This window comes from Diadema antillarum, unplaced genomic scaffold (genome assembly GCF_040938485.1).
Source record: "Diadema antillarum isolate AM-2024a unplaced genomic scaffold, OU_Dant_1.0 scf00000114, whole genome shotgun sequence".
Taxonomy (NCBI): domain Eukaryota; kingdom Metazoa; phylum Echinodermata; class Echinoidea; order Diadematoida; family Diadematidae; genus Diadema; species Diadema antillarum.
The window spans coordinates 3598053-3614105 of NW_027271003.1; the positions used below are offsets into that span (position 1 = coordinate 3598053).

Consider the following 16053-nt stretch of genomic DNA (forward strand, 5'->3'; position numbering starts at 1 on the left):
CGCTCTTGTTTCCCGCCTTAATTACGACATACAGGCCAATCTACAGCACGCCAATCTTCTGTCGCAGGTATTGGTCCTCTTATGATTATACTCATTAGCAGCATGTGGGAGAGAAGAACAAGCAAAGTACTGACTAGTTAAAAAAATACATTCCATTTATTTTGAGGTAAGTCTTCTAGTGAATGTGGGGATTCTTCTGTGATATCTGCCTGTCAATGGTAATAAGACGATAAAATCTCCATTACTAGCTGGTTAAAAAGGTTCCATAATCTTTTCTCAGTCAGAGCTGTAGGGGCTAGTATGGTTAGGTTAATCGAAATATAAATTCGCTCCTGTCATTGAGTGGTTGCAAACAAGACCTTAGTCCTTCGTTATTTTCAACCAGTTGTGATAAAGATGATTTTCTAATTTATGTTACAACGTGAAACCATGTGAATAATAACATAAAGGAGAAAGTGAAGGCGCGTAAATTCCTGTTTCATTCCAGATGGTAATGCATCACATGTTCCGTCAGTGGGGCTTGCACGGATTTCTTGAAAGAGCAGATGAAATCAAGGAGTTCTACTTACGACAAAGAGATGCTTTGGCAAGAGCAGCTGCCGATCACCTTACAGGTTTGTCATGTCATATCGTGATTTGAGTGTGTGTGTGTGTGTGTGTGTGTGTGTGTGTGTGTTGTTATATATATATCTATCTTTATGTGCCACGTTCGCACGTCCGACTCAGTCGACGGCGTGCCAACAGTCTTACCTCTCATATTCTGCTCAACAAACAAAGCCGCCAAAACCGATCGATAAATCGCCAATCCCGCGGTACAATGAAATCGTTTTTCGCGCTTTTGTTCTTCTCACATACGGCTTGCATTCTATGTGGTGATTGACTATCAAGCGGTGTTCCCAACTAGATTTGCGTGTACATTCTAAGTTTCTGTCACAGTTTTATGTGCAAAAGTCATGCCTTCACAGTAATGTACAAACTGGTCATTCAAAAGAAAAACTGAAAATAGATTTGTCATACAATTTATTACGAAGCAAAGTTTCGCTTTCCTCTGAACTTTGCTCACTATTATGTCCACCTTAACAGAGATTTGTAGTAAGTTTTACACATTGGAAAACATAATTCTTTCTGAAAGCATTCCTACCTTTTTGTCCCAGAATAACGTGGCACACGGGGGGTTGCCACCATGGCACATAATTATATATATATATATATATATATATATGCGTGTGTTCAGTTCTTGAATGCTGATTACCAGTAGGGCCTAAGCCCTACATATACTTGACTCGCGTAGTCCATTTTCAAATACCACATTTAAACGACAATGGGAGCCACTACCTTTTTTTAAAGTGCATATTAATTATGGAGAAAACGTATATATATACAATGGTATATGTATATGCACTGTGCATATACATATAAACATAATTATACGCACTTACTGGAGTAACCTTTACAAGAGATCCAGTATTTTTACGGGTAAATGAATTGAGAGGTGTAAACGGAATTAATGGTGATCATAAAGTCATGCAAAAGCTTCATTTCCTTTAGATATGGTGATAAAGACACATGCTGTTTAAATCACAGCGCACTCCTTCATAACGAAATCCTCAAGATCAGCATTTTTCTCTCGTTATATCGAGATTTAGTAATAACCATCGAACAATACTGAATACGATGTAAACGTCAACCGTGCGTATATCGTATGATGATTACTGAATAGAACCTACTATACTATAAAAATCAATCTTAAATGCTACCCTATCTAATGAATTTCGTGGTTTTTTTTTATTTAAGAGAGAGCATTAAGTTGGTTTGTACTTTCTTTGAAAGTGCATATATGAAAAGTGATGGTCAAACATTGTTTGAGTTTGTTATTCCAAAGGCTCGTACACCCTCTACTTTCTCCAAGCAATATCCCAGCCTGTATCGTGTCGCTCCCGTCTAATTGTTTTTGTAGGCCTTGCAAAGTGGTCCGTACCTCGATGTGGGATGTTCATGTGGATTGAACTGTCTACCATCAAAGATACGGAGAAGTTTCTATCTGAAGCTGTCCTATCAAAGGGCGTGCTTTTAACTCCTGGAAACATCTTCCACATAGACCAATCAAAGTCCTCTTCCTTCATACGGGTTTCCTATTCAAGAGCTTCGGAGAGCGATCTGGCTGAGGTGACGAATTCTTCCATATCATTTCATGATACTTTAAGGTTGTATTTCCCATTTAGAAGCTAAATGGCAAGTATTCCTTATTTCTTTATCCAGATATTGCTACTGCAGACCCTGCAGACCTTGATAGACAAGTTGATGTAATTACACACTTATAATGTAGTTACCGCTACTTTCATTTAGTACAGATTTGACAGTCTGTAATTTCTGTTTATGTACATATTGATAATGTCTTGCAAAAGCCTAATAAGCAAAACTCTGGTATGAAGTTTTCCTTATGTAACTGGCAACATTTTGTTTTCCGGTCCCACGCTTTGGATATAAATTAGACATGATCTGGTATTCCTTTCAATTTAGTTGATACATAGCTTCCCCCCCCCCTCCGACTGTTCTGTGTTTTAAATTGAATGAAAAAAGGCGTCAGCAACGTAACATATATTATAATTATACATGTATATATATATATATATATATATATAGTGTAACGGTTTTATAACTATACATATATGATTAAGTATGGCGTTCAGTACTCTGTTGTGTTGTTGTTGTTATGTAAGCTAGGTAATTATGCTCTGTGTGTTTCTGTTGAGTAAGCGAGGTACACTGCCAGCTCAGCGTCTTCTCTGTCTCGTCTCTTCTCTTCTCTTCGCCTTAATTAGCTCGTCCATTGTCTCTTATGTTGTTCTTTGTCTCTCGCCTCGTCTCCCTCTCTCCCTCGCTTATGTTGTTCTTTGTTCTCGTCCAGTCCCTCTCTCTTCCCCTCTCCTATGTTGTTCTTTGTTTGTAATCCGGTCCTCCTCTCTTCCCCTCTCCTATGTTGTTCTTTGTTCCCCGTCTAGTCTCTCTCTCTCCTCTTCTCCCTTCTTGTTCTTTGTTTCTTGTTTACGCTGGTTCTGGTGTGTCTAATTTGACCGTCTGCTTTGTAAACGTGATTGACAGCTAGCCACACTGACGGTCACTGTCATGTCCACTATAAATAGGGCAGGGTTTCTCTTTGTTGGAGCACACACACTGATATTACATTGAGATTGGGATAAGATTACTCTGTTAGTGTCAGACTTCGGCAGATCACAAGAACGACAATGTTATACCGTGTACATGTATTGAATGTCATGTGGAGCAGGCGAGTGTATTGTCGCCTTAATAAAGTTATTGTGAACCGGAATCTCGAGTCTTAGTGCAGTCTGTCATGCTTCAACATCCACTCTACAGTCCGTGAGGCCCGCTACCAACCTCATCTATCACGGAATCTCACAGGAACAATACATGTCTTCTCACACTTCTCCGACCCAGTACTTCACACTCACAATCTCCTAATAACTATGCCACATACGACTATGTTCCGAAGAGAGACCGGCCGTGACACTGGTGGCAGCGGTGGGATGCTGTACTTCAACACGTGCCTGACTGCGTAATAACCATGGCTCCAAGACGAAAGAAAGCAGAGCTCGAGCAGGAAATACGCCGTCTCGAGCAGGAGTTGAAATACGCGACTCGGCGAGTTCACGACGCCCAGGAAAGCCAGGAGCAGAGCTCTCGCGATGACGTGCATGCCGATCTTGAGCGTGAGGAATCTGCCGTGCCAACGAAGCCCTCGGTCACCGTTAATCTGCCGCTTCAGGAAAACTTCAACGGACAAGGACGGCCGTGGGAGAGCTTCATTTCTTCATTTCGGAGTCTAGCTGAGGCTTGCAACTGGAGTGAACAGGAGCAACGGTTTCGCCTCCTTGCATGTCTTCGAGGGGATGCAGCTGATTTCGCGTTTCAACAGCTCGGTGACAATGTGATTAACGACTTCGACAACCTGGTCGATGCTCTCGAAAATAGATTCGGGGGAAGGAAATCGCCGTCTGCTTTCGTGTCGCAGCTGGAATCGCGTCGCCTTGGAGCGAGGGAGTCTATTGCGGAGTATGCAGCTGACATTCGTCGCCTCGCCACCTTTGGTTATCCTACAGCGGACGCCGCGACGCTTGATACGATAGCGACCAGGCATTTTCTCCGGGGTCTGGGGGACGCAAATATGTCCATGGCCATCGGGATGAAGGAGCCCCAAACACTCCAGGAGGCCCGCGATATTGCTGAGCGTTATCATCACCTACGCGAAGAAGCAGCTCGCAATAGTCATCGCAGTGGTGTTCGATCTGTCTCGACTGCGTCCGATTCGACATCGCTGTCGACGGAGCAGCTGGTCACCTTCGAGCGTCGGCTGATGGCGAACATTGATTCCAGAATCGCGGCTCTCTCAGAGGAAATTAAGCATCTTCGAGCTGACACAATGGACTCGCGGCCTGGTCAAGGACGTGGTCAACCACAGGGTCGACAGCCAACGTCACCACGATGCTATGAATGTCGCGAAGTCGGGCACATTGCTAGGAATTGCCCTCGTCGTCAGCACTACGAGCGCAGCAACATGGCAACCTACCGCCCTCCGCATGAATTCGTCCCTGCATGGCAATCGAGTCAGCTTAATGCCGTGCCGAACTGGATGCCGCGAACGTATCAACAGCCGTCATCGTCGTCGCAGGCGCAGCACCAGGCCCCTTCTCATCCGCCACCTCACGCGAGTGCGCCGGGAAACTAGCAGCGGGCGGGTTAGTCGACCAGAGCCCTGCCCTTGATCGTGAAGCGACACCGAGGATTATTCGAGTCAACGAATATGCTGGAATAACTGCCTATGTTAATGCCAAAGTAAGCGGTGCTGCTTGTAAACTACTGGTCGATTCGGGAGCGGCGGTGACGATTATTTCTAAGGATCTATACGAACAAATGCCTGCCGAACTCCGTCCCGAACTAAGTGTTCCGTCTCAAAACATTCAACTCGAAGCAGCGGATAATGGACTTCTAACTGTGCATGGAGTTATACCTGTAATTATAGTTATTGGAGACGACACTTTCAACTGGCATGCTTATGTTGCAGATGTGAGCGATAGTGGCCTACTTGGTTTCGACTTCTTACATCATTTCAACTGTACTTTTGAAGCGAGACGTGGACTTTGCATAAACAATCGTCTCCATCCAGTTGAGTTCACAAACGCTTTTGTACAGAGTGCTGTTTATGTTAAGACTGACGTTGTTATTCCTCCTCGCTCTGAGTTCATTGTTCCAGGAAAAGTTGATGGGGAACTTATCTGTGATTTTATGCCATTCGCTATCATCGAGCCTCCTTCTCACGAGACGACTGATCTTCATGTTGCCTCTTGTCTCGTGGATACAACGCAAAAGGACGCAGTCTTACCCGTGCGTGTAGTAAATGTGTCTCAGGAGGAAATCACTTTGCATGCGGGCACGCGAATAGCGACTTTGAACATTGTTGACGAATTATGTGAACCTGCAGAAAGGAGTGACGGGTGTGTTCGCCAAACTGTGAAGATAGATAGAGTAACGTGCACTTCACACTCATCAAATGACACAGATAACACATGGTCGCCGGATTTGAATCACTTGTATGAGCGTTCTTGCGCTGCCCTAGACTCTGGTGAAAAAGGGAAATTGTTTTCTTTGTTGGAGAGGCATAAATCTACCTTCGCCAGCTCGCCTACTGACCACGGCAGGACATCAATTGTTAAGCATACGATTGATACGGGAGATGCAACGCCCATAAAGCAACGCCCTCGTCGCCCTCCCCGTGCCTTCATCGACGAAGAGGAGAAAATTATCGAGAACCAGCTAAAAGGAGGCATTATCAGAGAATCTACGAGCCCGTGGTCGAGCCCGCTTGTCTATGTCAAGAAGCGTGACGGTTCGACAAGACCATGCGTGGACTATCGGAAACTGAATAATGTGACTAAAAAGGACGCATATCCTCTGCCTCGAATAGAGGACTGCCTCGATTGTTTGGGTGGTGCTAAGCTGTTCTCGACATTAGATCTCCAATCAGGATATTGGCAGATAGACATTAAGGAGGAGGACCGGGCAAAGACTGCATTTAGCACACGCAGCGGACATTATGAGTACGTAACAATGCCTTTCGGGTTATGCAATGCCCCGAGTACATTCGAGCGTGCAATGGAGCTGATCATGAAGGGGTTGCAGTGGCGAACATTGATTCTCTACCTGGACGATATTATTGTGATGAGTTCATCATTCGAGCAACACATCGAACGCTTAGGGGAAGTGTTTAGTCGACTTGGACAGGCAGGTCTCAAACTCAAGCCGAGTAAATGTCATCTGTTCAAATCTGAGGTCGCATATCTAGGACATGTGGTGAGCGCTTCTGGTATCAAGCCCGATCCCGAGAAAGTTGAAAGAGTGCGAAGCTGGCCCACTCCGACGTCAGTGAGCGAAGTACGTTCATTTCTCGGTTTGTGTTCGTACTACCGTCGTTTCATCCGAGGGTTTTCGACCATCGCTGCGCCTCTCAACAAGCTGTTAGAGAAGACAACGAGCTTTGCATGGAACGAACAGTGTCAGCATGCCTTTGAGGAGCTGAAACGCGTTCTCGTTAGCGACCAAGTCATGGCGTATCCCGACGACCACGGACTGTTTATTCTTGACACTGACGCTTCTTCGACTGGCATTGGTGCAGTATTGTCTCAGGTCCAATGGGATGATATCGCACAGCGGGAGGTGGAACGCCCGATCGCCTTCGCTAGCCGATCCCTGACCCGTGCTCAACGTCGGTACTGTACCACGAGACGAGAGTTGCTTGCCGTCGTCGCATTTGTACGCCAGTTCCGTCACTTTCTACTGGGACAATTTCTGATACGGACTGACCATTCTTCGCTGAGATGGATCATGGCTTTCCGTGAACCGACTGATCAAATGGCTCGCTGGATTGAAATCCTGTCTCAATTCGACTTCCGAATCGAGCATCGAAAAGGAGCTCGGCATAGCAACGCAGACGCTATGTCAAGATTGCCGTGTGATCCAGACTCGTGTACCTGCTATGACAAGAACACTATCTTGGACGAATTACCCTGTGGTGGATGCTCGACATGTCGGAAGCGACATCGCGAGTGGTCGATGTTTCTTGACGAGGACGACTTCGTTCCCTTGACTGCGAAAGCTGTACGACCACCACGTGACTCGAAAGAACAACCACGCTGCTCCACTGAATCCGGCGGACGTGTGAATAATTCGGACACTAACAATTATGGACTTGTATCTGGTCTTGTGACATTTGTGGTGATCGTTGCCCTACTCGTCATGGTCATCGTTTGCGGACAGTTGCAGTTGGATTTATTGATCACAATGTTTGATGTAATTGGAGTTTTCGCGAGTGTAGTTATCGGAATCTACTGTGTGTATTGTGTTGTGAGAACATTGCGATGGGAAAAGTGGACATTTCCCGTACGAGTGTTTCGTGTGAAGTCGATATTGCGGAATAAATTACGACATCGTGATCGCGCGGCCGACGTTGGTGAAGACGACGACCTGTCCTGTGCCTCAGACAAAGGTACCTCCGCTGGAAATTCTTCCGGGCAGCAGGGTGTCTTATTTAGTAACTTCAGCCGAGAGGAAATCAGCAAACTGCAACGAAACGACCCCGACGTCGGGCCCATCATTAGGTGGATGTCAGACTCAGACCAGAGACCTAATCGCGAACTAGTGCACAATAAAAGTCCCGCTACGCGTAACCTGTGGTTATCGTGGTCGCAACTGCAAATGGTTGACGGACTTTTGTACAAACGACATGACACTAACAATAAGCTAACGACCACGCTTCAATTGGTAGTCCCCCTCAAGCTTCGTGAATACGTGCTACATTTGAATCATGCCACAAAGCTTTCAGGACATCTCAAGATCAAAAAGACGCTCAGCAGAATGCAAAGAAGCTTCTACTGGCATGACATGAAAACCTCGGTTCGTTCATTTATAGCCAACTCTGTGACATGTGGACCGCGAAAGCAAGTCTTTCTGTGAACTATGACTTTTGCTTATTGTGATATCATACAAGTGTATATCTCCAGGGACAATGAACTCTGTTACAAATGGAGAACTGTAGATACTGTGTATATATATTTTTCTATGCTTTTAACCGTGCGTTTGTTTCGTTGATCTTCATCTGACATGCTTGATACTGGGGTTTTTTCTGTGCTTTTAATCGAGCATTATGGATCATACCTCATGGATTTACAACGCTGCTTTTAACTGAGCGTTCTGGAGCATATAACATGGATTGACAACACATTGTCTGAGTGCTTTTATCTACCTCATGACACGAGAGTTCTTTTTTTTTTCTAAGTTTCTTCGCTGCACTCATATACATATATTTCATGTCTCTTCGGCTTTCCTTTCCTATCATGAAATACTTTCTTTCGGTTTAGAGGTTTGTTTTAATTATGTTTTGCGTCGTGTCAAGCAGTATATAAGCGTCACGGAAATACAGTGTATAATGCTACGTGCCTTTTTTTTATTTCAATAGGCGACAGCCGTGTTTAATAACTGTTTTACTTGCTGCTAAAATTCATGCATCCGCCTGAAGTTTCAATTCGGTATTGTCGCAAGTATTCCACATAAAAGGTTGGCATTGGATATTACAGATTTCTGTTGTCACCGATTTAAAGCAACTGCTCGCTGTTTATTATGTACATTGTATAAGCGGCTGCTTGTTTTGTTGTTGTAAAGCTTTTTCATGTGTGGCCCTGGCTTTTCTCACTCCTTCTCACGCTGTTTTTAATCTTCTTAAGACACTCTTCTTCTTTCCTCCTGCTCATTATTTCGCTAATCCCTCTCCCTCTCTTTCGCCAGGTGTCTCTTTATTTGCACAGATAACCTCAGCTCTGTTGCAATAACAATGTGTACATAGGTCGTGAAGTTCATTGCCCTTGATTTTGTCGCGATCGATGGACCGCGTGATTTAAGTGTTTTATGGCAGTTCTGTTTCACTTTGTTTAATAATATACGACAGTTCCTTTAATAATGAAATGTCTTATACTGGAACTGTTCAGTTACACGTTGTTACATACATATCCTTTTGTGCTTCTTACTGAGGTCGATCTTGCCATCATGATCTTGCCGAGTTTGGTCTTGCCATTTTATATAAATTAATGTATGCTTTTTATGGTTGTTTTATGAAGAGTTTTTATGGAGACTGGACTTGTCTGCGGTTCATTTATGATTAATGACGTTGTTTAAAAGAGATTTGTACTGAGAGTAATGCGTTGTTTTTTTCTTCTCAGTCTTTCTGTCTTTTACATCTTCTCACGCCCTTTTCGTCTTCTCTATCTTCCATTCTTTCTTTTCTTCTCTACCTTCCGTCTTGCTATACGCATTTTGTGAACTTATACGGTACATGATACTGTGTTCATTGCTACTTCATGCGTTTCAATTGATCTTGATGATGTGTTTTTGCCCGCTCTAGCTCGGTTTATACAAAGTGTATATATTAGATTTATATCTTTCACCTTACTGTTCCTCATCGCTGAGGGCAGCGATTTTTCGTGGAAGGGGGATAGTGTAACGGTTTTATAACTATACATATATGATTAAGTATGGCGTTCAGTACTCTGTTGTGTTGTTGTTGTTATGTAAGCTAGGTAATTATGCTCTGTGTGTTTCTGTTGAGTAAGCGAGGTACACTGCCAGCTCAGCGTCTTCTCTGTCTCGTCTCTTCTCTTCTCTTCGCCTTAATTAGCTCGTCCATTGTCTCTTATGTTGTTCTTTGTCTCTCGCCTCGTCTCCCTCTCTCCCTCGCTTATGTTGTTCTTTGTTCTCGTCCAGTCCCTCTCTCTTCCCCTCTCCTATGTTGTTCTTTGTTTGTAATCCGGTCCTCCTCTCTTCCCCTCTCCTATGTTGTTCTTTGTTCCCCGTCTAGTCTCTCTCTCTCCTCTTCTCCCTTCTTGTTCTTTGTTTCTTGTTTACGCTGGTTCTGGTGTGTCTAATTTGACCGTCTGCTTTGTAAACGTGATTGACAGCTAGCCACACTGACGGTCACTGTCATGTCCACTATAAATAGGGCAGGGTTTCTCTTTGTTGGAGCACACACACTGATATTACATTGAGATTGGGATAAGATTACTCTGTTAGTGTCAGACTTCGGCAGATCACAAGAACGACAATGTTATACCGTGTACATGTATTGAATGTCATGTGGAGCAGGCGAGTGTATTGTCGCCTTAATAAAGTTATTGTGAACCGGAATCTCGAGTCTTAGTGCAGTCTGTCATGCTTCAACATCCACTCTACAGTCCGTGAGGCCCGCTACCAACCTCATCTATCACGGAATCTCACAGGAACAATACATGTCTTCTCACACTTCTCCGACCCAGTACTTCACACTCACAATCTCCTAATAACTATGCCACATACGACTATGTTCCGAAGAGAGACCGGCCGTGACAATATATATATATATATATATATATCACTGATCTATAAAGGTAGCTATGAACATCAAAGTCTACTATGACGCACAACATTCTTTATGTGATTTTTTTTTCTTTTGGGATGAAGCCAGTACTCAAAAGTCTCAACCGCAGATTATGTTGTAATCCATGTTTACGTATTCTAAGTATTAAAGGTTTAGTTACAATATATTTCTCGTTTTATTCTTGTTCCAGGGAATGAAACGACTAGGAGAGGCTGTGAGGGAATCATCATACACAGCGAATTTACAATAAGAAGAATAACTTTCATGATTTCATCATTTAGGTCTGAGAAAGATGAAATAAGTGCACAAATAAAAACAGGAAGAATGAACCAAATTACTTTTATAACTTTGATAAACAAATGTGTGGGTGCTTTTTTTTTACAATCAATACAGTGCGATGAAAATTGTTAAGAAAAAAAAAAACAACGCTGCGAAGATTATTCGAAGATTAATTTCTAACTCGGTGCGTGTAGCGTTATGATATAGTCCTGGAAACATCTTAACTAATTCTGTCGAGCTGAGTAACTGAAAACAAAATGCTGACGTGCTACACTTCGATAAAATTTATGATAAATATCTTCGTTGACAGTTTGTATAATTATGTAGCTTTCGATACCTTTCGACGCTTTTGAGAGGATAAGTTAGGTTTACTTGAAGAACAAAGAACAGCTACGCTTGCTTTTGGTTTCAAGGCGTTGCAAATATTCGCATGAGAGAAACAGTAATATATCAATTCCTTGTCAGTGTAGAATTATGAGATTACATGTTTCATGACATGAAGTAAAAGGAGAAGAGGTGAAAGAGAAAGGACAATAGGTCCTCGCAGGATTCAGTACTGATCTGATAACGGCAACCCGGAAGAAAGTACTGATAAAGCCGTTACCGAATTAATTCAGCCATTCGCAATGAGTGATTTACACATTGCAATACTGTAAAACACCATTCTACTATATAAAATCGGGGGTTGTGAAAATGGATCTGCTGACAGTCGTCATTTTGTGCATGTTATGCCATCAAGTACGACCTACATCGATTGTCGAGTTCATCGGGCATCCGAAGTCGATCACAGCTAAAGAAGATGACCAGGTATCATTTCAGTGCTCCGTAAGACTCAGTCAACCCTCAGAAACGATCCAGTCATTCTGGTCAAATGGATTTACTTTCTACCACAGTAATCAAGACAACTTTATTACTATTACTTCCTCTTATAACCTGACAACATTGGTATACACATCTCAGCTTTATCTTCTCAAAGCTACACGACATTCTAATAAGTACTACAAGTGTGTTATCTCTGTTCCTTATGCCCATGGATCGTTCACATCCCACCTCGCTGAACTCAAAGTTCTGTACTTTCTGAAACCACATGAGCTGGAATGTGATGGACCAAGCAAGACAGTTCGACGAGAATATGAGACAATTTCTATCCGATGTGAAGCCTCAAGGGCCAACCCACCAGTCAGAATTAATTGGTTTCTTTGTCCAAACGAAACTCTCGGCTTGCAGGCTGAAACGACATCGACATCGCTTCAAGAGACTCAGGCAATCATCAGCGACGTCATCACTGATCGACGTCTTCACAAGAAAATGATTTGTTGCGTAGCTAAAAGTCCCGCGTTTGCAGATCAAAATGTCCATTGCAGTATTGGCCCTTTTGAAATTCTTCACTCTCCTTCGGTAGAGATTACACCAAGCAATGAAACAATCATCTTGCCATTTGTTTCTGAGCGAACATTCCGTTGCATTGCGCATTCGTTTCCACCAGTGCTGTATTACTCATGGTCCTGCGATTCTTACCAAGGCATGTCGGGTTGTAACTCAAATTCTGAAAATATGACGCTCACTTTTGCAAATAGTGACTGGGAGACAGAAAGAACGATAGAAGTGAGTTGCAAAGCTCGAAACGAAATAGGAGAAGCTCGAGATACCACTGACATTAATTTGCTCGTAGAGCGCAATGCTTCAATGTACCACCGATGTTCAAGAGGATCTGTGAATCAACACAAATCATTGAGTGTTAACGACTCAGAATCTGAAGGGGGTCAGCTGAGAGTCTCTACGTATAATGGATTCGAACAGTTCACATGTCCCTTCAACAGAGAGTCAAATGAAACGCTAGGCGTCCGTTGGTATGTGAACGGCGAAAAGGTAAAACAGTTGGATTCAAGCGACACCAGAGACTTTAATTCCGGTTCCTGGCACATGATCATTCCTGGAAAAGGCCACAGGGGTATCATTACGTGTGAAGTTTTAACAATAACTCGTGCATACAAGATGTCTTGCGTACTTATCGATTCACCTAGTAGTTTGGATGACGGATTATCAGAGCAAACTGACAATCATACAGTATCGTTGCCTCAAGAGAGATCAGAAATAACAATGCACCCTACCAGCAATGTTAATCCTTTTACTGGAACTTTTGATACCCCTGATCCTACATTGAACGGTTTCAATTCAACAAAACTGAACTGGATCATGCTTGTGGCTGCTGTAGTTGGCTTTCTCCTTCTAGTATGTGCCATTATTGCTATTCTCTGCCTAAAAAAGCAGTTGAGTCGAACCACAACAAACAATACGACCGGGGTAAAAGCAGGGCATGGAGGGATGGTATATACAAAGGAGTCACAGGTGTCGGGATTAAACTTTCCAGAATCCCAAGCCCGCAGTGTTAACGAGGATCCTATCTACGACATTCCGCAAGGCGAACACTTTACCTCACAATCTGATGGTCCATTAGCAGTGGGATCTCCACTGCTCTCAGCGTCACATGTATACGAAGACACAATATTCCGCTGGTCTCGACACCAGGACGGTTCTTCCCAAAGCAGTCGTGGCAGCTGTTTCGTCCAGGTACATACAGGAGATTCCGATTCGTCGGCTTCCACTTTTTACATATACGAAAACACGGGAATAACTCATCCGTTACGGGACAGTTCTGAGTGTAGCACATACTGCGGATCCAATTGTGAACAGAGCACAACGTCTGGTGTCTCTGTGTAGTTACATCATGTGTTCAAACCTTTGCATAGAATGCAGTGTAATTATAATCACCATAATTATATCTGTGAATCTTTATTGGGGGTTGCCCGTCTAAATCAGTAGTGTTGTTACAACCTTTCGTATAGAGATGACTAAATATCACCCTTCAAAACACAAAAAAAAAAAACAATAAAAAGGATAAAACACACAACAGACACAAAGTAGAAAAAAAACAATAAAAATGTTTTTGAAAGAAAAAGGCAACTTGAACATACTATGCAATAATAAGGACAACGATACAAAGACAAAATTCCCTGACCAGAGTGGAAAATAAAATATAACACGTTGTGTTGAAATTGAACAAACAAACAAACTAACAGACCAAATTCAAGAACCCGATACGGGAAGAATGGCCCATTTTCCGAGGTTATAGAATTAGGAATATCTGTAGGGCAGAAATGATTAAGAGAGAGTAAGAAAGTATGATATCATATCACATGCAATGTAAAAAGATTTTACGCCGAAAAGGGTAGGATTATACAATGAAGATAAAAAGATGTAATTATATAATGTAATATTTGCACTTTGTGTGTGCGTGTGTGTGTGTGTGCTTGTTTGTGTGTGTCGGCCTATGTGTATGTGTGTGTGCTGTCTTAGCTGATTTGGCCTTTTTGCTGTAGCACTTAAAGGAATTGTTAACCATTTGCAGATGAAACAAAAACCCAGTTTAGTGCTTCAAAATAATTCTAAAATGTGAGTTAGGGATGGAAACAACAAGCGTAAAGAAGTCAATCAGTATATTCAGTGTGAAGTATTGTGGATACAAAATGTGAGCAATAGTTATAATAAAATTGTTCTCTAACTAAATCGTCTACAGTTATGGCTTAGTGAGAAAAATTGTGATTTCTCCATATTATTTTTCAGGCTTTATTGCAAAATATATATGTTCCAATGTTTTGTGATAAAACTGACCTACACATACATTATAATATCAGCAAATGTGATAACTCGACATTCCTTTTCAATTACTGCTCCCAATGGGAAGCAGTACCTTTAAATTCTTAGAAGTGATACGAACAGGTGTGTGTGTGTGTGTGTGTGTGTGTGTGTGTTTGTGCGTAAGTATAATTTCCGTTGTCAGTGTGTTATAGCTAAAGTGTATAATGACATTCTCATTAATTAGATCTGTAGATATTAAAACATCTGGCCTTAAGTGTAAACCTTATGAAGTGTTCTTTTTATTCGTTATGTATTTACCCACTTGCTACAGGAGCAAACCTACCCACACAGATATCTGTGTAGCCGACAATTCAAGAGCAAGTGGAAAACTACATCTAATTGTTTTATTTATTTTATTATATTACATGTAGTTATCGTATGAAACAAAACTGCACAATTAATTTAACGTACAAAATCAAAAAGAAATGCATCTACAGAACACAAACAATATATTACAAACTCTTCACATTGGAAAAAAAAAAGTAGCTTGAATCAGTTATTGCTAAATAGACGTTAACAATGACTACGAGATTATTGTTGATAATGATTCCTGTAATATCACTGAAGCATACTGCTTATCTCTGTTGGAACGTCACGAAATTTGTGCTTTCTCTGTATTGTAAATATCCGCGTTTGAAACCAAATTTGACTAAATGTTTACATGGACGGTCTAAAGATAAAGGTTTTAAAATTCCATTCGTATATTTGCATGGAAATAAGGGGCAGATTATTTCGGGTAATATTCTTGAAAAAAAAAAACTTTGCCACGGCTAGGAAAAACTAAAACTGCACCTGGCGATGGAGGGTGAAGACTGCTTATCAAATCAAGTCGTTTCTCAAGTGTTTGGTACACTAAACAACAGCTGAGCAAACTTTTAAAAATGTAATAGTTTTCATTTTGGAGTATCAAAATGCATAATCTAAGTGCATTTATTAAACTGCATTTGTAAACCTTTGTCAACTTTGTCACTTCAGGCAAGGAAAACAAGAGGTTCTTTTTCACCATGAAGTGGGCCTTCTTGCTTCTAAGCCTTAACCTCGCCCACATGGTTTCTTCCAATTCTGATTGACCGACAATAATGGCAAAATTGGGCCAATTACAAGGTTTGGACTATTCATTCTGTTTGTCATTTGTATTGTCTTTCCACGGATAAAGAAAAAAACAATCCTTGAAACAAACATTTACAAGCATGCATGTGTTGCCAATTCTTGTGATAAATGTAAATATGATGTATACATAGTGATTATGAGCGCGTGTGCGTGTGTGCTAGCTTTTGCGACCTTCCTGTATGAAAGCCTAATAAAGTGGCTGATAACAATTAATGTTGCGATTTGTATAGTGTTTCATTTTTTTGGTTTTCCAGACGAGATAGTAACTTTGATGTATATTATATTTTTCTCTATTTCTACAAACTAACAGCATTGTATACAAGGCTGCACATGAGATCAATAAAGTTTTGAGACAATCGGTCTTAAATCTTTATAAATATATGAAGTCCTACGAAAAGAAATGAAATAAGGTCAGTTTGGAAAAGATGCAGTTGCATGCATGCTATCTATGCTGCCGTTTCGTATACACTTATCCACACGCACGCACGCAC

At 41.9% G+C, this 16053-nt stretch overlaps 1 long non-coding RNA gene across 1 annotated transcript; it reads left to right on the forward strand.

Moving 5' to 3' along the window:
• Nucleotides 1-484: 484 nt before the first annotated feature.
• Nucleotides 485-12794, forward strand: LOC139719769 (uncharacterized). The gene is made up of 3 exons (XR_011710121.1): nucleotides 485-614; nucleotides 1958-2166; nucleotides 10665-12794. It is a non-coding gene; the product is annotated as an uncharacterized lncRNA (long non-coding RNA).
• Nucleotides 12795-16053: the final 3259 nt, after the last annotated feature.